The sequence below is a fragment of the Girardinichthys multiradiatus genome, chromosome 22, assembly GCF_021462225.1.
Source record: "Girardinichthys multiradiatus isolate DD_20200921_A chromosome 22, DD_fGirMul_XY1, whole genome shotgun sequence".
NCBI classification, from domain to species: Eukaryota; Metazoa; Chordata; class Actinopteri; order Cyprinodontiformes; family Goodeidae; genus Girardinichthys; species Girardinichthys multiradiatus.
Window position 1 is genome coordinate 41703596 of NC_061814.1, and position 13557 is coordinate 41717152.

The 13557-nt window shown below is 42.4% G+C and overlaps 1 protein-coding gene across 2 annotated transcripts in view; it reads left to right on the forward strand.

The window, feature by feature from the left end:
* The window catches only part of vwc2 (von Willebrand factor C domain containing 2), a 56888-nt gene that overhangs the window by 2779 nt on the left and 40552 nt on the right, over nucleotides 1-13557 (forward strand). Inside the window, exon 2 of one of the 2 annotated variants that reach the window (XM_047352554.1) lies at nucleotides 5877-5896. The exons of the other annotated variant lie outside the window; for it this stretch is intronic. The gene's annotated coding sequence lies outside the window, so the exon portion shown is untranslated. The remainder of the gene's footprint in view (nucleotides 1-5876; nucleotides 5897-13557) is intronic. 2 annotated transcript variants of the gene reach the window in all.

The window sequence follows — 13557 nt, forward strand, 5'->3', positions numbered from 1 at the left end:
TCCCTACTCAGCCCTGATCATACCTGCTACTGAGTAGGTCTCAAAAAAGGACGTACCGGGCTGGAAAAACCAGTAATGGAGATGATCACAAAACGGTGTAGACGCAGTGGAAAAAGAACATTAGTGAACTGCTTCCTGTACTTGGCTGACAGGAGTGGCAGACAGGAGTGGCACCTGGTGTGGTCTTCTGCTGTTGTAGTCCATCCTTTTCAAGGTTTAACGTGTTGTGTTTTCAGAGATGAAATTCTGCATTACTTTGTTAATGACATATGGTTATCTTAGCTGCTGTTGTCTTTCTTTCACCTCATCTGCCAATTCTCCTTTGATCTCTGATATCAACAAGGCATTTTTATCCACACAGCTGCCTCTTACTGAATATTTTCTCCTTTTTTTAGCCTTTATTTTTGACAGTAGGCAGACAGGAAAGAGGGGTAGAGACAGGGAGAGACATTCGGCAAATGTCGCTGGGTCCGGGACTCGAATCCGGGACGGCCGCTTTGAGGACTGTAGCCTCTGTATATGGTTGCGTGCTTAACCCCTACACCATCAGCGCCGCACCCCTGAATATTTTCTCCTTTTTGCACTATTCTCAGTAAAGCTGAGAGTGGATCAGCAGTTTCCAAATACTCAGACGAGCCCATCTGGCAATAACAATAATGCAACCTTGAAAGTCACTTAAATCTTCCTTTCTTCTCCATTTCGATGCTCAGGTTGCAAGTTGGTTTGCAAGTTGTCTTTCCCATGTCTAGATCCCTAAGTCCATTGAGTTTCTGCTATGTCATTGACTGATTTGGTATTTCTGTAATAAGTGATCGTCCGTCCTCTGTCTATACCTTTGTCCTTTCAGGGATTGTGAAAAGGAAGCTGAGAGTCCCCGGAGAGAACTCATGCATGCACAGGGAGAACATACACGCTTCATGCAGAAAAACCCCTGGCTAGAATTAGAATTTAGGAACTTCTTGCTGCTAGGCAGAAGTGCTTCCCACTGTGCCAAATCCCACCCCCATGATTGAACATGGGGACCTAATAAACTGGCCGGTTAGTTTAAGTCAAGTCAAGTCTAGTTTATTTAAATAGCGCTTTTCAGTAACAAGGCATTCCAATGATACAGAAAATCAAACAACAGAGGTGATTAAAAAAATAAAGAGAATAGAATGATGGATAAGAAAATGAAAGGAAAATTGGACTGAAAACTTAACTAATAATGTTTAGATGGCCCAGTCAAAGGCCACTCTAAACAAATAAGTTTTTAATGTTGATTTAAAGCAACTTAGGGTTTCGGCGCTTTTACAGTTTTCTGGGAGTTTATTCCAGATTAGTGGAGCATAAGAACTAAAAGCTACTTCACCATGTTTGGTTCTGGTTCTGATTCTGCAGAGTAGATTTGAGCCAGAAGACCTGAGAGGTCTGGGTGGTTGATCCACTGACAACAAGTCTGTAATGTATTTGGTGCTAAGCCATTCAGTGATTTATAGACTAACAGAAGTATTTTAAAGTCTATTCTCTGAGCTACAGGGAGCCAGTGTAGGGACTTCAGAACCGGGCCGATGTGCTCCACTTTCTTAGTTCTAGTGAGGACGCGGGCAGCAGTGTTCTGGACCAGAAAGGCCGACCCAGTTTTCCAGGCGCTCTGATAAAATGGATTGATCAACAGTGTTGAATGCTGCACTAAGGTCCAATAATACCAGCACTGTGGTTCTTCCACAGTCTGCGTTTATACGGATGTCATTGAACACCTTGGCAAGAGCAGTCTCTGTACTGTGGTGAGCAGGAAGCCTGACTGGAAGACATCGAAGCGGTTGGTCGTTGTTAGGAAGTTGTTTAACTGTTGAAACGCAGCTTTTTCAATAATCTTACTGATGAAGGGGAGGTTTGATATAGGCCTGTAGTTCTGTAGTAGCAGCTTGTCCAAGTTGCTCTTTTTCAATAGATGTTTAATAATTGCTGTTTTCAGGGCCTGGAGGAAAACACCTGACAAAAGGGACGTGTTTATTATTTGAGTTAAATCAGATGTTATTACAGGCAAAGCTTTCTTAAGGAAAGCTGTGGTTAAAAGATCGAGACAGCAGGAAGAAGAGCTTAGTTGCTGTACGATTTCTTCTAAGATTTTGCAGTTTATTTGGTGAAATTGGGAAATTTTGTCAAAATCAGTTCTAGTTGGAGACAACATTGGTACTGGAGTTGATGTGGATGTGCTGACTGCCCCTCCGATCTTTTGGGTTTTTTCAGTAAGAAATTTAGCAAATTCATTGCAGGCCCTGGTAGAGTGGAGTTCAGATGCTACAGTTACAGGAGGGTTTGTTAACCTGTCGACCGTGGCAAATAATGCACCAGCATTGTTAATGTTTTTGCTGATGATCTCAGATCATATCCCAATCAATCAATTAAAAAGTCATAAGGATTGCAAACAAACAAAATCTTCAAAACAAACAGAAATACCAGAAAACACAAAGCAAAACTTCACTAATTTCATCTTGTGTCCAGTAACCAAGTTTAGCTAGACCCAGTCACAGTTTAGCTCTACTTGTTCAGATGCACTTTTTTCCTGCTTCTACTTACCTACTAACAGGAGCAGTGATGAAGAGATGATCAGTGTTATTCTCTTCACCTCTCAGTAATCGCAGTGTTATGCCTCATAGTTCCTAGCTCCTTCAAATCCATAACTATCAACCGAGACTAAATTGTAATTAGGAAAATATAAATGGATGAAAACATTTTATATGGAGTGTGAAAAATTCTTGGAGATGAAAGCACTGCCTCAGTGCATTTTGTTCCTAATTATAGCAGTATTGTATCAGTGTAAAAGCCATCAACCTCGCTGGAAGAAACCTCTCTCAGTGACATCAGAGAAGAAAGTGGGTGGCAGGTCAGTGTTTACTCAACCTGACTGCTGCCGTTTGTGTTGGCCAAGCCTTGCCAGTTCACTTTTATATGAATAAAAAGCAATGCCGAACTCAAAGCAAGATCTCAGGTTGTTTTGTCAAGACGTATCGTCCAGATTCACTCTGCTCTGTAATAAAAAGGACAACAATTCATGAGTCACACGTCCATTGGATGGTTAGCATCATTGAAAGGTTGACCTGGAGGCCAGGTTGAATCCCCATGCTTGATTTAACTCTGCTGCCGCACTGTGGGTGGTCAGAGGCGTTCTGGTCCGCAGCCCAAGCGGTGATGGGAGACTTCGGCCTTTGACAGAGGGATTTATAGGTGCAGTGGCTGGGGGTGCTGTTTAACCCTTTCTTTCTCCTAGACATGGCTACTGACTGAGCTTTACTGTAACAAACTCTGTGTGCTCTCTTTCAGACTCTAACCTTGAAAACTGGCTCAGAGTTTATCTGTTCTTTCTTTCTAGGTGAAACGATTAAAGGAGCTACATCCATTAACATTTACTTTTCCTTCCCATAGAAAGGACTCCTGGATCAGTGCTTCTGTGTTCTTTTTGTGTTTCTGCTCTGTTCTCTCAAACCCCCAGTCGGTCGTGGCAGATGGCCGCTCACACTGAGCCTGGTTCTGCTGGAGGTTTCTTCCTGTTAAAAGGGAGTTTTTCCTCTCCACTGTCGCTACATGCATGCTCAGTATGAGGGATTGCTGCAAAGTCAACGCCAGTGACTGTCCACTGTCTCTACATGCTCATCCAGGAGGAGTGAATGCTGCAAGTCACTGACTGGATGCAATCTGCTGGGTTTCCTTAGATAGAAAAACGTTTTATCCAATTTGAATAAAAAGCTAACTCCGACTGCACTGTTCAATGGTTAGGATTAATTGGAATGTATGAACCTGACTGTTGTGAAGTGCCTTGAGACGACATGTGTTGTGAATTGGCGCTATATAAATAAAACTGAATTGAATTGAATTGAATTGAATGCTGAAGCCGATGTTGAGTCCATTCCACAGCTAGAAGGAGAGAGATTTAAACGTCAGTGGTAAGTGGAAACATTGTCGGTTCTCAGAGATAATAGCAGAGGGGCTGGCATTGTTTAAATGTGCTATGTTAATGGGGGACAAGAATAACAGAATGCATTTTTATATATTGGAATATAATTATAATTTCCTCCTGCTGCAAAGTCATAATTACACCTTTTATTGTAGAAAGGACAAATGATGTTAATTATCCAGTGAGTTAAAAGAAGGAGTGGTTGGTGATATTTGAGAAAGCGTCTGACATATTTTTCATATAAGGTCAAATTCCTTTGAGAATTTGGTTTTTATACATGATAATTTAGTATTAAGCACAGCAGTCCTGATTTACTGGTACTCTTGGCAAAGATGCATAATAAACCCTAAATTGATACGTTTTAATTGCAGTAGCATTACAATAAATTGTAGAGAAAATCAGCCCTTAATTTGAGTTCATTTATTTAGTGGGAGAAAAAATCCCATCCTAGGAAATAATAGCTGGTGTTACAGCGATTGCACCCCTAATATTAGCTATAAAATAAATTTAACTGGAGCACGTTTTATTGAAGGATCCTTTGCATTTTTTAATCACAGTTTCCAGGAACTTCTAATTACAAATCCATGACTTTGTTTCTTGGGTCATAGAGTGACGTGACACAGAGGTCCATTTCTTTCAGACACTGGTCAAGAAGCTGGACAAGGACCACGTTTATGTTGCCACTATGATCAATGATAAGAATACTGAACAAGGTAAAACATATATCTAAAGCTTATTGAGAACTGCTGTAATGAGTGTCATCTTCGGGGTCACAAGGTTTCCATGACAACCATTGCATGTTATTTACTTGCCAGCTGGTTGTTTGGGCGAGAAAAAAATATTTTCTTCCCCTACTATGACAAACGCAAAGATATGGGACTTTAACTGGAACTGTTGGTCAGATAAAACAAAGATTCAGCTTTTCAGCAACAAATACTCTGGCTGGGTTTGGCATAAAACAAAGGATGAACATCAACCACCGCACTTGACAGTGGGCACAGGGTGCCTCTTTGCCCACTGTTTAGTACAGTGGTGGATGCATGATGCTGTGGGCATATTTCTCTTTCAAAGACCCTGGAAACCTTGTTTTAAACCATGGCATCATGAACTGGGATATTTTAAATAAAAATCTGGTGGCTTCTGACTGAAAACTGAACGGGTCATCATTAGGACATTAAATCAACCTTCTTTTATGGCCATCTCAGTCCCTAGAGTTAAATACTAAAAGAACAAATAAACCATGGGGTGAGCTGAAGAGAAACGTACATTATGAAGATCTGGATCAGGGGTCTCCAGCAATCAAGAGCTTATGTCCTGCATCCCTACTCCAACACACCTAAATCAAATGGCTGAAATATTTCCTCAGCATGTCATCAGGTTCTACAGGTGCCTGGTAATAAGCCATTTATTTGATTCGGGTTTGTTGGACACCCCCGATCTACAGAGATTCTGCAATGAGAAATAGTCAAATATACCACTCTCCATATGATCAATCTTTGTAAAATGTTAGGAGAAGTCAGAGTGCTGTCCTAGTGGAAAAAAGAGGTTGCACAAATATTAGCAGCAGGAGTGGCAATAATTGTACCATCTGTGATTTTGCAAAGAACATTTTTTAAGAATGGATTTTTTTTCTCACTAAATAAAGGTAGGATTTTCTCCAGATTTTTAGAGTGAGTTAAAGCTACTTTAATAAAAGATTTATTAAAGTACCTTAATCACAATTTAATTTATCTTGAAAAACTAGTCAGTCTAGAAGGATGACTGGGGAAATCAATTTAAAATGATGTTAAGGAACAAAGGTTTCATAAGGTGACATGATTTGCAGGTGTTTGAGTTTTTGTTTTGGGCTTTTCCTCTGATCATTGTTTTCCAGGTGGTGCTTTAGTTCATTCCTTAGGTTTAGTTCCTTAGTAATTCTTGTATTCTGTATTTGTTCTCTTAGTGCTGTAAGAGTTTCCTCTGGTGAGATTGTTTTCTTGATTCTGTTTTGCTCATTAATGTATATTTGTTTCCACTCTGCCACAGCCATATTACAATCAGCCTCATTCTGCTCACCTGCTGCATGTACTCAGTCTCACTGCCCTCACCTATGCCATGGTCTATATATACTTTTCAGTTTTGTTTGGTTCTTCATACAGTATAATCTCGCGGGATTGTACTGTATGTGTTGTCAAGTAAGTCCATGATTGTTCATGCAAAGCCAAGCCAGTCTAGTCCATGTTTTTTATTCATGCCTGTTTATGCTTTTTGCCTTGTTTGGTAAGTTTTTCTTTATTTATTAAAACATTACGACCCACCTAGCTGTCCTTGCCTGTTTGTCTGCACTTTGGTCTGCAGACAGGATTGGGGGAATTGGCTGCTTGAGATGTTTAATGATAAAATAGAATACTTACAGGACATGGAACACAATTAGACCAGGACATAAAGCATGGGCAGAGTCACAAGACGTAAACCAGGGAGAGTAATTGGGAATAACAGGCATAATAATGGGAGGATGCAACCGAGAACGAAGAGAACCAGAGAGCTTATATGCTGAGGGAGGTGTGGAGAATGACATAAGATGCCAATTTGTTGATCAGGAGACAATTAATGTTTTTCCACCAAAGGAACTCTCGTTCTTGAACCGGTTCGGTTCGTGTGCCTTTCAAATTTAGTGTTTCATTGAAAATCGAGGCGCATTCCACAAGTATTGCGAACCAGGCATGAGTTATCAACAGTGGGTGTTACACAACGTGGGGGGAAGCTTGGTAGCAAGACAGTGGAGCTTCCTGAGCTGTTCCTCACAATGTTCCTTTTAATGCAAAATGAAAGTATCCATAAACTACAGTTAATACAGAAAAGGAGACGGCGAACAATGGCATGTACAATGTTTTCATTTGCATATGATCAACATCCTGGAGTGTAACTGAAACTAGTAGTAATACAATGCCTGTTTAGTGTGCTTTAGCAAACATAAATAATGTTTATACGGTACGTTCTTCGTCTTCGCCACTGTATATGTTGCTTCTTTTGTATGCGGCTTCGACCCACCCACGGGTGAACCAGGTATTCTGAGTAGAACCAGAGTTTGTGCTCTGGAACCTCTTTTCGTTGATGGGAACCACGTCACCGGTTCGAAATCACAGAACCGGAATGGGCTGGGACCGTTCTGGTGGAAAAGAGGTAAATATGGAGCAGCTGAGGCAGAAGGTAAGCAGGGAATCTGGGGGGGTGGGACTAATTAACACAGTGGAGCTGAACTAACACACAAATAAACTATCAAACAAAAGGGGAAGTCTAACAGAGGACTAACAGAAATAATCCAAAATGTGCAAAGAACAGAATCTGAATAAACTAGGAAGCTAAACATAAAGAATTAACTAATAGGACAAGAACTAACTGATGCTTAAGGCAGAGAAATTAATAAAATATGGCAAGAATTAAAGAACATGTAGGAAGTTTAAAAAAAAAACATAACTTCATATGTGATTTCAAACAAAAGACAAATTGCCTTAATTACTGCTGATTGTGCCAGAACACAGCATTAGTTCTACAAGAAATAATTTACAAGTTCAGGTAATTCATTTGGCAAAGGTACTGAAGTGACAAAACAGTCCTCACTAAATGTAAGCATTTAGAGAACTGAAATATTTATTTCTGTATGATATATATTCATACTTTTAAAACACTTTTTTTTCCGACTCATGATTTTTTCTTCCTTTCATTTGGTGAAATTATGTCGTATTTATGTCAAAATCAGCTCCCTCTGCAGCCCCCCACCACCCACTGATCAACCTGTCAGGACAGAACTTTAAATGGACTATTTACACCACTGGTTCAAGTGCCAGCTGGCTCAGTGGTACAAGGAACACAACATTATGCTGCGTAATTTAAACACTGGTGCAGCTCAGTCTTTAATCTTTAATGACACGATCGGATAATGTGCACTATTAGCCTCTGTTTTGTTTCTCAGGGATGTGTAATTTGTTTACTGGTTTATTAGGCTCACAGCTGCTGCTTGTACCATTAAATAATTAATCAAAGATGAATTCAAAAACAACATTTGACAACAGCTTTGTACAGCAGCAACACAACGGTCAGGGTCAAAAAATAAGTGCATGTGAGGACATTAAAACAGTATCTCTTAGTTGATTATTCAGATTTGGTGAAAAGATATAAGACAAACAGCACATCACATATTTCACTCTCACTGCCTTGATAGGAATTAAGATGCTAAATAGCAGCCATGTACTGCACGGTGAATGCAATTGTAAAAGTGAGCATCTATAAGTGTAAGCAGATCTATAAAAGCAGGAGCAGTTTGCAGGTTAATGCACAGGTTCATGTTAACACAATGCTAGAGGGGAGAGACGACAGCAAGAACCTTAGAGAAACTCATTTATTCCAAGTTCAGACTGCCTAAAGCTTTAGGAAATAATAAAAACCCAAAGACCCACATCACAGACACTGCAGGTGTCCTGGCTTATGGTTACCAGGGGAAAGGCTTGTTTTTCTTGAAAGTCATGGCAGCAGGAATTTGTTTGTAGTATCCACATAAGCCCTGCAACAATGTCCTTTGGACAGCCTTGACCTAAGTAAAGTCATTTAACCTTAATGCAAAGTCCATAATTTAACATATTAAACAACTCATACAAGCAGTCAAGCATGGCGGTGGTAGGATTATGATATTGGCTTGTTTTGCAGAATCCCAAATTAGGTCTTCATGCACAGTATTCTAAAGCTGATGACATCTTCCTAAGACCAAACTAGAAGATGTAACTGGACAATATTCCCAAGCAAAGCAACAGGTTTGCATCAGAGGGGCTGAAAATCTAAATGCTCCCAGAACTGTCCCAGTCCAACCCACAGCAGTGCAATGGGAGACACGTTTCCTAACCAACTGCACCTCAATATATTAGAGTATCATCACAATGTTGAATTTGGGATTTCATTCCAAAAAGTGAAACTGGTATATAATATAGGTTTAATACACACAGCCTGGTGTATTACAAGTATCAGTCAGTCATTTTCTACCGCTTATTCCATAGTGGGTCATGGGGGAGCTGGTGCCTATCTGCAGCAGTCTATGGGCGAGAGGCGGGGTACACCCTGGACAGGTCGCCAGTCCATCGCAGGGCAACACACAAACAACCATGCACACACTCATTCATACACCTAAGGGCAATTTAGAGTGACCAATTAACCTAACAGGCATGTCTTTGGACTGTGGGAGGAAGCCAGAGTACCCAGTGAGAACCCATGCACAGGGAGAACATGCAAACTCCATGCAGAAAGACCCCCGGCCAGGAATCGAATCCAGGACCTTCTTGCTGCAAGGCAACAGTGCTACCAACTGCGCCACCGTGCAGCCCGTATTACAAGTGTATTTCTGTTAATTTAACTGATTCTAGACAATGTAAACTTAAAATCTGGTTTCTCTAAAAATCACCCTCACTCCATAGATTCTCTATGGGACTCGGGTCCGGCCAGTTTCTAACCAAACAAGCTCAGTAACACCATGATCTGTGAACCAGCTGTTGGATCAGTTCTAAGTCCTGGTGGAAAATTAAATCAGCATCCCCATAAAGCTTGTCAGGAGAAGGAAGCAAGACGTGCTCTATAATGTCCTGGTAGATGCCCCCCTTGCTTATGGACTTCAGAAAACCCAGTGGACCAACAGCAGCAGATGACATGGCACCCCAAACCATCACTAACTGCAGAAACTTCACACGGGACCTCAAACAGCTTGGGATCCGTGCCCCTCCACTCTTCCTCCAGCCTCTGGGACCTTGATGTACGAATTAAATCAAAACTTTACTTTTCTTTTCCTTTTTTTTTTTTTTACCGTGTCCTGTCCGGCAGAGTATCGCTCAGAATTGTTGTCTGAGTGCCAAGAAATTGCCCAACAGATTTACTTTCACAAGCAGAGCATCACAGCTAATGCTTTAAAAGCTCTGCTTGATGTTTATAAAAGAAACTTTATTATAAACTTCTTTGGGAATATTTCAATTGTTACGGACACGGAGACTGAAATGAAAAGGAAAAAAGAAGCTTGAAAAAGAGAGAGATGGGGCAAAAGGGAAAAAGGCGAGAAAAGAAGGAAAGAGTGGAGGAGAGAAAGAAGGATGAAGAGAATAAAGATTACACCTTGCTTGCTGATACACCTGCAGCAGTTTTTTTTTTTTAACAAAATAGCACACGGTATTTATGAATGTAAAATGTACTTAGTGAGAGGTGCAGCCCAATATAGAACATCTGTGTATCTGTCAACACCTGAAGCTTAACACCTGTGAGTATGAGTGTGGATGCGCTTTGTATACAAGGTTTCTCCACAAAAATATGCAATAGGGAGTTTGAGGACCCACCGACCTGCCCCGTGGTCCCCGGGTGGACACTGAGGAGATCCGAGCCACAGACATCCAAAGGCCCCCCAAAGCACAGGAACCCCAGGAGAACCACCGCCGGGACTACTGCAACCCCCCCCAGAGAAGAGCAGTGGAGAGTCCCAGGGGAACCACCCAGCAGCGACAATGCAGAAGCCCCAGGGAGCCGCAGCGACAAGTCCACAGGCCCCGCCGGCAACCGTCCATGCCCGAGCAGATCCAGCCATGGACCCAGAGACCCAAGACCCCGGGACACACCACACCCCAAGCAGAGGCCCGACAGAGCCCAGGGGCCAGGCCCCGGCAAGCGGCCACCGGGAGTGAGCCAGCACACACCAAAGCACCCAGCCCCGGACACCGAGAACCCCAAGTACACCAGCGGGCAGAGACTCCAACCACCGGCAGGTAGTATGGCGGGGAGGAAATAGGCTCCCCATAAGATGGGGGGGGCCTAAGCTGATCTAGGAGAGGGAGCAGTCCAAGACCCAACCTGTCGCAAAAAAACAAAAAAAAAAACAGGCACACACAGTCACAATCACCCACTGCTACCCTCATGCATACACATAAAATCACTCGCACCCAACGTAAAGACAAACAACAATGGACATCATACACTCTCTCACACTCCCCATGCATACTCTATACTCCCAGGTCCAGGCGCCGGTACCCCCTAGGGGCAACCAGCCCTCGAACCCAGGAAGTGGTCCCCTTCCCTCCTGGGGCAGAGACAGGCAGGCAGCGCCGGCCCGGCCTGGCCCGGCCCAGCCCCCGCTCCAAACCCAGTCCCCAACAACCCCCATCCACCTCCCGAGAGGGGGCTATGTACAAAAGAGGGGTCCACATGGCCCAAACCAGCCCGCCAACCAGAGTCGCCCCAGGACGGAGCAGTCCCGACCCCCCAATGAGGTCCGATCCCAACCCCATGAGCCTCCCACCCCCAGTGAACCCCAACATGAACCTCCCCACAGGGCCACCCCCAACAAGGACACCGATATCGAACACATGCCCCCGAACCCAAATGCCACAAATCCCCTCCCCCACAGGGGAACACCCCCACAGGTGAACTCCATAGCTAAGAGGCCGATGAAGCCACACCCACCCAGCGCAAACTCCACACTCAGCCCCACTCTAAGCACTCCTGCCGCATCCCGCTCCCCCACCACACAGCTCGCCGCAACGGCAAGGCAAGGGCCTCGCGCAACACCACCCCCGCCCACCGGCGCAACAGGGCAGACCCCACCAAGCACCGCACCCACAACAGGACCCCTGATCCCGCAGCATGACGGGACAAACTCACCCAACCGGTACCCGGGGTCAGTGTCCCCCACCATGCCCCCACAATGCCCCTGCCGGCCACAAAAAAAACCAAAAAAAAAAAAAAACCACTACATCCCTACCACTGCAACAACCGCCCAGGGAGAAACACTATCCAGCTCAGCTCCACCATCGCCGCCCAGACGATCCAAACGCCAGCGACCCCACATCCCAGAAGTGGATACCACCCCTCCACCCCACAGGCTGCAGACCCTCCACAACACCCCCCCACCCACTGGGTGTTAACATTAACATTTTATTGGTTGGTCTTATGTAATTTTCAAAATAAAAAAATAAAAAAAACATAATTAAGGCATAATCATGTAAATTAACAGGAATAAATACTTGTAATATATTACTCTGTGTGTAATAAACCTATATGATGCATACATTTACCTTTTTAGTTGAATTACTGAAATTAAGTTACTTTTTGATGATGGTGTAATTTATTAAGATGAACTTATATTTTACAAGGAATCAACTTATGTTTTGTTAATTTATAGGTGATGAATCAATCTAGTGCAAATTTAAAATATTCACTAGCCAGTAAGTTCATCATTTTATACTTATTTGTAACCGTTAAACCTCAGGTTCACTTTGCACTGCGTGGTTAAAACGGTGTCTGATGCTAATTTTCTAGCATTAAATAGTGTTTGTTTTTCAGAGATTGTTATTTAGAGTTTACTAGTGTTAATTGGAGGGTTGTTTTTCCACTCACACAGCCGAGTTTTTTTTTTTTTTTTTGATTTACGAAGTGGGTGTTTAAATGTGTCACCAGAGAGAATGAACTCAACGATGTCGGCTTGTGTAAACTCCGGTGTGCTCACAGAGCAATGGCTTCAGCCAGGCTTCGGCATCACTTTTACTCCACCAAGGCACTGTGCAAATTGTGTGCGGGTAAGGACAAGGAGATGCTGCATACACAGTCTGATCCTCCAAGAGATTATTGGAGCAAGGTTGCAATTTATCTCAAATTGGGACATGCTTTCACAGAAAGGACTTCTGCTAATTTGTCTCTGTCATAGTCTAGAGCTCAAGATTCCTCTACAGAATTCCACTGACTCTATTGTGTCTTTAAGTTACTCCTTACTTGCTGTTTGTTTCTTCCCTTTCATCGTGTCCTTGCAAGCATTGAATATAGAGCAGTGAAGCAAAAAAAAAAAAAGTCTTTGCAGAGCTGTAGGGCAGAGATAAATCTCTGACCTTTTAGCAGATGGCTTATATACAAGAATATAAATAAAAGAGTGTTTGAACATGAAGAATGGGTGAAAAAGAATTATCTACAAACCAATCTTAATAAGATTTCACAGCATAAGACAACTGTAAGACGGGAAATACCTGAGTTTCCATTTAAATCTACTCTTTATGACACCGGCTGGACATTATTTCTGAGAAATGAAAATTATTTAAACATTTAGTGAAGATAAGCTCTTCACTAAAGCGAGGAGATGGCAAATGGATGGAATGGCTGTTCTGGTAAAGCATATTGCTCTGTATATATTTGTTGTTTTTTATATTCTGTCCTCATTGCTAACAAAAGCCACCTAAGAACTGGAGCCATTGGTCTGTGCAGGAAGTGCAAATCGGTTTCAGTTCAAAGTGAAATTGCACTATTTAAAGAGTATCTGCCACAGCTATCAGTTCCTCAAAGAGCTAGGACAAAAAGTAAACAAGAGAGAAAAAAATCTGCATAATTAATAACTGTATTAGTCACATTTCTGTCACTTTCCCAAACTGGATAAACAACCAATGGTTGTAAACTCTCACAGTCTCCCAGAAATCAAAGAAACTGTCAACCATTTGTTGATTTATTCTGATTTTTCTCTATTTAATGCTCATATGCTTCATGAAAAATGCATCTCTGACTATATTTTGAACGATATATTTGGAACAAAGTAGTGTTTTTCATCTTTATCTGGTGAGAAAAACTGTATCTGGAGATTGGTG